The 10,678-nt window shown below is 35.3% G+C and overlaps 1 pseudogene; it reads left to right on the forward strand.

Moving 5' to 3' along the window:
- Window positions 1–6,504: 6,504 nt before the first annotated feature.
- LOC148125839 (uncharacterized) lies at window positions 6,505–8,580 on the forward strand (annotated as a pseudogene).
- The last annotated feature ends 2,098 nt before the right edge of the window (window positions 8,581–10,678 follow it).

A 10,678-nucleotide genomic window follows, 5' to 3' on the forward strand; every position in this document is an offset into this window, starting at 1 on the left:
AACTCACCTCAGAAGTAGAAGCTCATCCCCACATTTGTTAATGGGTGGACCATTAAGGTGTGGGCCAGAATATTTTACATAACAAAGATCTCGAGGTAAAGCTATAGCAATTGTCCAAAGCCTTTTTTTATTACATCATCATCCAGCAAGGCTCAACCAAGTCTGGAACTCAGAACAGCCTACAGAGTTGCCCCTGCATGGCCCCAGGGGAGTATGGCAACCAATCAGAATACAAGCTCAAATTCAAATCTCAACAGAGGGTATAAAACCAGGCACTCTCAGCATCTCAGCCCTTCTCTTTTCCTTCACCTTGAAGCATGTGATCATCCTCCTTTGGAGCTCCAATCCATGTGGTCCTGTCCACCATTAAACCATCTTCCCAAACAGCCTCCATGTTTCCAGTGTCTTTTTCCCCACTTGGAACTGAACCCAGAAAGATAATTCTTCCAACAGTAGTCTAACCAGGTAGTAATGAGAACACAACTTGCTGTTACCAGGTCCTTTTACTGCAGGAAAATTCACAATTGGCATACAACTAAAGTTGACTACAGCGTATACTATAGAACCTTTTGGCCATGTCTTCCAAGTCCCGTTGAAGCAGGAGCTATGTGTTCAAAAGAAGCCCCAAATTAAAAGATCTGATTTTAGTGTTTTTTCTAAGATCACATTGGTACTGATAGAAAACCGCAATGTACAGATAGCAGCTTTTTCTTAGTTGCGTTTAACTTTAGCTTGTTCTCTAGATTCTTACAACTTGCAGGCATTTGATCAAGGGTTTTTTCAAAAGTGGTTTGCATTGCCTCTTTCATAGGACTCAGAAAATTAGTAGCCTAAAGACACCTGTTTTTGTGTCTAAGGCAGGACTAGAACTCATAGTCCCACAGTTTCTTGCCTGATGTCTTAACCACTACACCAAACTGATTCTCATAGAACCATTATCAATCTTTAAATAGGGAAGCCACTCTACAAAAAAAAGTGAGCATACCCAAGATATATTTTTGTAAAAAGGGAGAGAATGAAAATTATTCATTGATATAATAATTATTTGCATATTAACATTTACAACTTAATATCAGTGCAATATCTCCAAAGTTAATAAGGGAGAAAATCTTTTCAAAATAAAAATCCCTTTATCAAGGTTGCCTTGAATCTATTCATTCAGACATATTTCTAGATATACTGTATAAGGCCTAGGATTACAGTGAGAATGTACAATAGAAAAAATCAGGAATATGTCATAGTTTGTGTATTTAGTAATAGACTAAACATCACATTGGTTCTGTCCTACATTCTACTACTGCGGAACAAATACACTGTATTAACACCTTTATGCTGTCACCTGTATCTTATCGATAGATTTCTGCTGAGGCAACATATGTTAGTTTTACTCTGATTAGTAAAAGTGCATTTTCTTTCTTCTTCTGTCTCAAGTTTTCTAAATGAAAAAATGTACACCTTCTCAATGATATTGGTATTGAGGTAAGATATATCCAACTCTTGCTGACCTCATGCAACTGATGGTGATCCAGCTTCTCTTCTCTAGTTCTTAGGCATTATATTCTGGGTCTGATTCTTTTAAAACAGGCTTTCAGTGTATCAACTCTCAGTGAGCTGATCTGTGGGACTGAAGAATTGCTAGAAAACAGAGACCTCTCCCTTCTCTTGCTACCTGTTCAAAACCAAGGTCTAAGGTCTTAGAGCCTGATACCCTCTTCTAGGTGTACTATTATGTCTCATGGGAATGACAACAGAAGTGAGGATAAAAGCAGCTTTTGTCCAGTTCTGCAATATTGGGAATTGTGTGTATGTTTATATACATATGGAAAGTAATTTATTTGGACGGCAGAGGGCAATGTTTCTTATTTTTCTTAATCTTATAAATAAACCTTTTGTTTATGTATCTCTTTGTTGTTTCTCTAATGAAGATCCTCTTGCAGGTTCTTTAGATATAGGAATTGAAAATGATCATTTAGACAATTGAATGAAATACTCTGACCTGTATAGGAAGCCATAGCAAAATATCTATGACAGTTGGATAACTGTCCTCTGCTAAAACATATGACTGGAATGAGAGGAATCATTTCTTTGGATGATTAGCCCCATTTTTAAAGTACTCTTATTGTTAAGTTTTACTTGAATTCTAAAAATAAATCTATCTGTAATTAAAATTATTACTCTAAGTCTTGCCCTTTTAGACAATAAGGAACAGATCTTGATTGCTTTCTCTATGACATGTATGATCTGTATAATATGTATACTATTAGTATTATTATATTATCTATATCTATATACATATTACTTTAAAATTAGTTTAGAACCAATTTGGTGCAGTGGTTAAGGTATCAGACTAGAAACCAGGTGACTTGAGTTTTACATTCACTTTAAGCACAAATCCAGGTGGGGAAACTTGAGCTAGTCAATTTTTCAGCCCCAGAATGGCAAACAACTTCTGAAAATCCTTGTCAAGAAAACTACAGGGCTTTGTCCAGGTAATTTCTGAGAATCAGACATGTTGAATGGAAGAAGAAAAATTGAGGATTAGGTGAAACAATATGTAGCAATATAAGTACATGATGTAATTAACATCATGCGTATCAGGTGTAAAAATGCATACGTGAAGTCCACATTTCTTATAACTTTTCTGATAAAATGTTAAGTACATTTCAGTGATTCTGTTCCATAATTCATACTAACAGTAATTTGCTTCTAATGACATGTACATTTTGGTCAATTTGCCTGACATTTAGACAGGTTCACACATTGTACTAAATCAAAATAGGATTTGTTCACTGTTGGTTTAGCATGCTGTGCAAATTTATTGCATCCACCTTGCAAAACCCCAGACATTCATTATGTGGCAATAAAGAGCAACAGACCTACCTGCTTCCAGATTTCTGCATCCCAGATATACTGTAGTATGCCTACTGTTGTGCAAACTCAATCATTGTGATTTATAAGGAGGAGTTGTGGTGCCAGTCAGGTGGGTTTCTACCGGTTCTGTCCACCTCTGTAGAACCGGTAGCTCTGAAGAGCAGCAGACATAGAACCGGTTCTATGTCTGCTGATGTTTTTGCCCACCTGCCCACCTGGGCTCTTACCTGATCTTTATTTCCTGATTTTTGAACTTCAGCTGCCGAACAAGGCACAGCTGCAGTTAAAAACAAAAACAAAAAAGAGGGCTGTTTCAAAGGCTGCTTCTGGGCAAGCAGCGTGCTAATGATGATTAACAGGCACACGGCTCACAGCGGGCAGGGAAGCTCGTAAATCCTGAACCGGTAGTTAACCCTGTCCTATCCCACTCCTGGCCACAGTGGTTAGAATGCAGTAGAGCAGTAGAGCTACTCACTGGCCAGGAGTTTGATCCTGACTGGCTCAAGGTTGACTTAGCCTTCCTTCTGAGGTTGGTAAAAATGAGAACCCAGGTTGTTGGGGGCAGAATACTGATTCTGTAAACTGCTTAGACTAGAGAATGCGTAAAGCACTATGAAGTGGTATATAAATCTAAGTGCTATTGCTTTAAACCATAGTTTATAAGCTACAGTGCTATATGAACTTATCTATAATATTTATTCAATACAGCATTACTTAATAAATCATATTTAATGTGATGTATAAATATATTTCTTAGTTTTTCAGAAGTAGAGTTGTCAGGTAGTGAAGTACTATAAGTTAAATAAGGAATGTGTATCTAATTAATTGCATAAAGAAGCAGAAAATTTCCCTGTAATTGTACCATGGCATATAATTTTCCAAAGAAATACAATGTTAGTCTTTTGCACAAAAAAGGCCACAAATAAAAACAACCCCACTTCTCAATTTTGTGATACATAAGACTGATTGATTTTATTACCATGTAGATGTAGATGTACATCTGTTTATGTACTTTTTCTGTAAGCTGTCTTGACTGGTCTTTCTATCTATGAAACATCTAGTAAGAAAATAAATAAGCAACTGATTGCTAAGAAACATTGAATGTAAACAACCTTTCTGGACTTGTAGTGACATGTTTGAATGAGCCTGCTGTGATCATCCTTCCTTTATGGTTGGATAGGCTTTAGCCATTCAGTTAATTAATTATGTACTACACCAAGACAAAAGAATATGAAATAGTTTCTTGTGAAGAATATGTGGAAAAATCGGAGACATAAATCTAGTGTAATCTCGTAAACAACGGGAGCCTTTGGGCAGGGTCCCCAGCATTTAATGAAAGCATCTGCAGTCTGCTGTGTAATGGCATCACAGATCAAATTAACTAAATTAAATTTAATTAAAAGAAAACTTTCAAATGATGGCTGCTTCTACAGATTTCCTAATTGGTCAAGCAATTTTCAAAATTCTTTGTATATGAAGTTATATTCCTAGACCTTTTCTAGGGCAGAGATGTCATCTAAAATATGATACATAGTTTGTACATATTTCAAAAGGCATCTCATCTTAAACCAGAAATTTGAAGTAACACATATTCTATAATAAGTTTATAGTTAGAATCTATGGTGCTATCACTTGAATCTTATGGTAGTGACAGTAAGCTTTTCCAATAGAAATTAGTTGTAGAAAATAAGAGGGAAATAACCAGTGTGTCATTTTTCTTGTGTAAAAATGTGTGACATTGAGTCTGTTACTCTTCACAGATACTCAGCTATGTTTTTGTCTGAAGGCATCTTTTTCCTTAAATTTTATTATATCTCCACCTATTGGCACTATTGTTTTTAATTTGGCTTCACTTGATGGATTAAGGATTCTAATAGAATGTAAAGTAGATCCCTCTGGACTGAAGGTTGCTTAGCCCAGATTTAATCTACTGCCTCTTGTCAGAGTTGTTTAAAAATTCTGCCTCGAAAGCAATGGAGCTGTTGCATCAAGGAAGTCACATGCTTCTAATACTCATCTGTAGTCAATTATCTGGTTGTATCATTCTTGATTAGAATAACAGTTTTTAAAGCATAAATTGTAACTAAAGCTTATGTCACTTTCCCCAGATCTGATATCTCCTCCTGGTCATCAGATTCAGGCTTGCATGTAGACTGCAGACCTGATGAATCTCAATTAATGTAACCTCATCAACACAGATTTAATCTTATTCCTTCATGTGCCTTTAATTGTTTGGAAGCACCACTTGTCTGGACAAAACTTTCATTTGTTTGTCTTCATCAAGTGTAACTTCACATACAATGAGCAAAAAATGTATACATTATCTATATTTTCACAGTAATGCATTTTTGGCTTCCATCAATACCAGGAGGAAATATCTTTATAGTGTTCCTCCTATAGGTAGATGTTAAAAAAGAACTTCCACATATTTCACACAAAAAGTTATGTTCTTGACATAAATTAAATGGACACGGTACTAATTATCTTATTGGGTTTCATTTGGGATTAACAGCAGAAGCCTTTCTTGTATATTTTGCTTGAGATCTGAACTTTATTTTCTTGTTTTAAAGTATTTCAGAATTGTTACCAGTATTTGTGAAACTCAAACAGATTACCATTAAAACTTAAACAAATAAATATGTGAAACAAAGGTTTAACAACACAGGAAATAAGTTCTCAAGAGACCACTCAGAAATTTGATTTGAAATGAACATAATACTTTCCATAATCCAAGACTATGTTTATTGGCTTTTAAGATGGTGCACAGCAGTACAGTTATGCAATCTGAATTTTAATGTTTTGGAGGATATTTATATAGCCTCTACTGCGAGACATAATCACAGTGAAATTACAGAGAACCATCAGTTTGTGTTTCTGTTTTTTAATCTTAATACACATCATAATATATAAGGACAAACCAGATCACCTAGTATATAATTCATGGCAATCAAGAGAAAGGGGGGTATGTGTCATTCACCTATCCATTTTGGATATATGAACTTGGCTATATCAACCTTTTAGAATCACAGCTTCTGCTATTAATGTACATTAAACTTCATCAATTCTGTCAGGTTCTAGATAACATAGACTAGGGTATCAAACTCGCGGCCTGCCGGCTGGATGCGTCACATGCTGCCCCCGCCCCCACCCAGTTTAGCAAAGGGAAAAAAAGTCCTGATACATCATGTGACACCACCGTGATGACACAAGCTTGACACCCCTGATGTAGACCAACTCCTAGACTTCTCAGAATAGCAATGTATAAGAGATATCTTCTGCAACACCTCAAACTCAATATATGGCCTACAAATACAAGAACCCTTTTCAAACAGTGACCACAGTATGATCGACTTTTGTCTCAATTTTTGCCCTCACAAAGAAGATCATAATGATGGATTCCCAAAATACAATTTCAGAAAGCCAACTATGATCTCATAGATGCTAACCTATCATCTCTTGATTGGCACATTCTGTTCTCTAGCTGTAATACCACAGAAGACCATTATAATGCATTCTTGTTTGAACTTGAAAGAGTCATTAAACTATATGTACCATTAGTAACCCCCCCCAAACAAAACAAAAAAACAAATTACCCATAACAATAAGGAAACTTCAATCAAAGAAAAGATCGCTATGGCGTAAAAACAAAACTAGCTACGAGGGAAACTTTAAAAACCAATACAACACCCTATGCTGACAGATAAAGGCAGAATGCACAAATTACCACTGCAAGTAAGAGGAAAACCTACATACAAAATCCACCTGTGCCTTCTAAAACTTCGTTAACACCAAACTTAAAGAATCAAGAACCATCCCACCCCTAAAAGGACCAAATGGGAAAGACTGCAACGATGAAGCAGTTAAAGCCAATCTCTTCAACACATTCTTCAGTCCAGTCTTTGTAAACAGCAATGGTTCATGCCCCACATTTCCTAGTCATACCACAACTAGCTGTAATGACCTACTACATATTGACTTTACAGAAGATAACATAGAAAAGGCACTACGAAACCTAAAACCATCCCTATCTATTGACCCTGATGGATTATGTGCATACTTCTTAAAAAAGCTCTCCTCTGCCATAGCAGAACCCCTAAGCATTATATATGAGATATCATTCAGAAACAGCTCCTTACCAAACCTATGGTCCTTAGCTACAGTCATCCCTATCTTCAAAAAAGGTGACCCCAGCCTGGTTGAAAACTACAGACCAATCTCACTGTGTTGTGTCACGTGCAAAGTCATGGAATCAATCATTAATTGGCCATCAATTCATCACTCTCCACTTAGAGTTAAACAACCTACTCTCCAAAAAACAATTTGGTTTCAAGAAAAAATTGTCCTGCAATCTACAACTCCTACACTGCAAAAACATATGGATTACTCTATTTGACCAGGGTAAAGTTATAGACACAATTTACATAGACTTCTGCAAAGCCTTTGATTCAGTGGTACATGACAAACTACTGTTAAAACTAAACTCCTACGGCATTTCCGGATCCCTCCATAAGTGAATTACTGCATTCCTGTCAAACAGGCAACAAATAGTAAAAATAGGGAGCGCTGTATCAAACCCTGCTCCAGTTAACAGCAGTGTCCCCCAAGGCAGCGTTCTAGGACCCACACTCTTTATACTCTATATAAATGACCTTTGCAATCACCTTATAAGCAACTGTGTCCTCTTTGTGGATGATGTAAAACTAGTTAACACCACTGACAATGCTACTATTCTTCAAAGTGACCTTGATTATGTGTCTGAATGGTCAAACATCTGGCAATTCCAAATCTTGACCAACAAATGCTCTGTCCTACACATTGGTAAAAAAAATGAGTACACCAAATACAAACTAGGTGGATATGACCTCATTGATGATCCTCAGTTTGCAAAGGACCTTGGAGTTCTCATATCAAATGATCTAAGCGCCAGAGCTCACTGTAACAGCATTGCCAAAAAGGCATTAAGAGTTGTAAATCTAATGTTACGAAGCTTCTCTTCCGGAAATATCGAATTGCTAATTACAGCACACAAAACTTTTGCCAGACCAATACTCGAATACAGCTCATCAGTCTGGAATCCGCACTGCATATCAGACATTAATACAATCGAACGAGTCCAGAAGTATTTCACGAGAAGAGTACTACACTCCTCTGCTTGCAACAAAATGCCCTATATCACTAGGCTTGAGATTCTGGGCTTGGATAACCTTTAACTACACCGTCTATGGTTAGACTTAAGCGTAGCAGACAAAATTATCTGCTACAATGTCCTACCAGTCAATCACTACTTCAACTTCAACCACAACAATACAAGAGCACACAACAGATACAAACTCAATGTAAACTGCTTCAAACTTGATTGCAGAAAGTACGACTTCAGCAACAGAGTGGTCAATGCCTGGAATGCACTACCTGACTCTGTTGTTACATCCTCTAACCCCACTCCTTTAACCTCAAACTAACAACTATTGACCTCACCCCATTCCAAAGAGGTCTGTAAGGAGCATGCATAAGTGTACCATCATGCCTACCGTCCTTGTCCTATTGTCCCCATTTATTCATACCTATTTCCTATATTCTTACTCATGTTTATACTTATACCTGTTACCTTGTAAGCAATTGACAAATCAAATAAATAAATAAATAAAATAAAATATCTCTACTGTTGCTTCTATCCTATTCAATGATGATAACAATGGTTGGAAAAAATGACAAAAAAGCATATAGACTTGAAACCAGAGATATTTTATTGGGAATTTTACCTGAAATATATAGTAAAGAATTGAAATATTTGATTGTAAATGTATTAACAGCGGCTAGGATCGTATTTGCTAAAAACTGGAAAAATGAGAAACTACCAACACAGGAGGAAGTTATTAAGAAAATAAAGGAATGTGCTGAAATGAGTAGATTGACATTTGAAATCGGAGAACAAGAAGATAAACAATTTTATAAAATATGGGATCTATTCTATCAATGGTTAGACAATAAAAAATGGTAATGAAATATGTAGATTTTTAGAACATAATGAATATATAAAGATGTATTTTTTATTATATCTACAAAATGATTATAGGATAGATTTGAGATGGAAATAGGAACTGTCATAAAATAAATTAAGTAAAATATGGATTATTTTGTAAAACATGAATGAATAATAGTATAGTCAAATGATTGATTAACAATGATATTAATGTATTTAGGAATATTTGATTGACAGTATGAGAACATATACAATGTAATTCTAATTGAAGACTACGAAGTGGAAGCACAAAACAATTTGTAAACCAACCGACACACTGTATGTACATATTTGGAAGATGGTTTGATGTTTTTATGTTGTGTTTGTTCATGTTTGTCTTAAAAAAAACAACAATAAAACTTTTTTAAAAAAATACCACTGTACGCTACTAATTTTTGCGTCTTTATTTATAGGGTGCATTTCTTTATTTTTTGTAATAGCTTTTGTGGCTTCCAGATTGAAATACTATGTTCCTGAAAATAATGATTCAGGAACATTTATTTTATAACTAATATTTAGGATTGGCTGTATAAAACTCCTGGGGATTTAGTTCCTTTATTTATACATAAGTACAAACATGCTGGATTGATGCCAAGCACATTTAAAATGTACTAAGAATACATAGATATAAAGATAAACATGCACATATACAATCACCTACATTTAATAGTCCAGTCTAAGAGGTTCGGTTAATAACTAGCATCTGTGAATTTTCCTTTTGATTCTTAATTATATGGCTTGTTTGATCAAGGTTGAAATACATTCTGGTGAGGATTTGTATTCTATCTACATCTTGTAGAAAGATTAGAATTGCCTTTTAACTGATTGAGCAGCCAAGTCTTGTACAATATGGATAGATTTTTGCCAATTTTTGGAGGACATAATTGGTTCTTCTTTTACTAAGTAACAAAATGACAAAATTATATAGTTATATTGTTAAACAGTGCACTTTAAATTGTGTTTATTGTTTGTTGTTTACAGTTATATTTTATATTGTTTTATTAAAATTCTTGTATGCATTACTGACAGCTTCCTTGAGAACAAAAGCAGCCTACAAGTACTATGAGTAATAATAACCTGTGTCAAAAGATTTTTGGTCTCCTGAACTCTTCATCAGGGAAATATCACAAAATGTGAAGAATGGGGAAGAAGCAAAAAACTCCCAAAATTAGATTAATTATTTGAATGAGGTCTGAAAACAATGAGAAGGCTGCTCATATATGACTACCAGATCTGGGCTGCAAAAATACAGTCACAGGAATGAACTGAACTACATAAAGCCCTCTGCCATGTAATGATCATCCATATCCATGCAACCGTAATACAAACATATAATGCAATACATTCCCAAGGTGGATGTCCATAATCATTTATACATACACGGAGAATCAAGTAACTATTAATGTATACCAGGGTTAGGCAATTCATATTGGTTTGGGTTTATAATTCTCATAAGGAAGCATACTAAATAGTCAGATACTGAGGGTTATAATCCCAAACATATGAAGTGCTTCAGATGGCCCACCTCCAGAAGCTGAATCAGTTCATAGAAATTTAATTGAAATCATTCTTGCAACATAACAGAATGGAAACAGGGAAACTTACTGTGAATGGTAATTTACATTTCGGGTAATGTCTTCTTGTTCCTGCAAACAATAGGGAATAATATAAAAGTTATCTAAAGAAAGGAACAATATAATTAAATACATTTGAATCTACTTTGTGTGTGCAAGAAAATCACAACTAAAATTTATCCATCAAAGTGAATTCAGGGAAAAAAGTTGCCTG

The sequence above is a fragment of the Pseudonaja textilis genome, chromosome 4 (assembly GCF_049901715.1).
Source record: "Pseudonaja textilis isolate UNSWEBS1 chromosome 4, rPseTex1.2, whole genome shotgun sequence".
Lineage (NCBI taxonomy): Eukaryota > Metazoa > Chordata > Lepidosauria > Squamata > Elapidae > Pseudonaja > Pseudonaja textilis.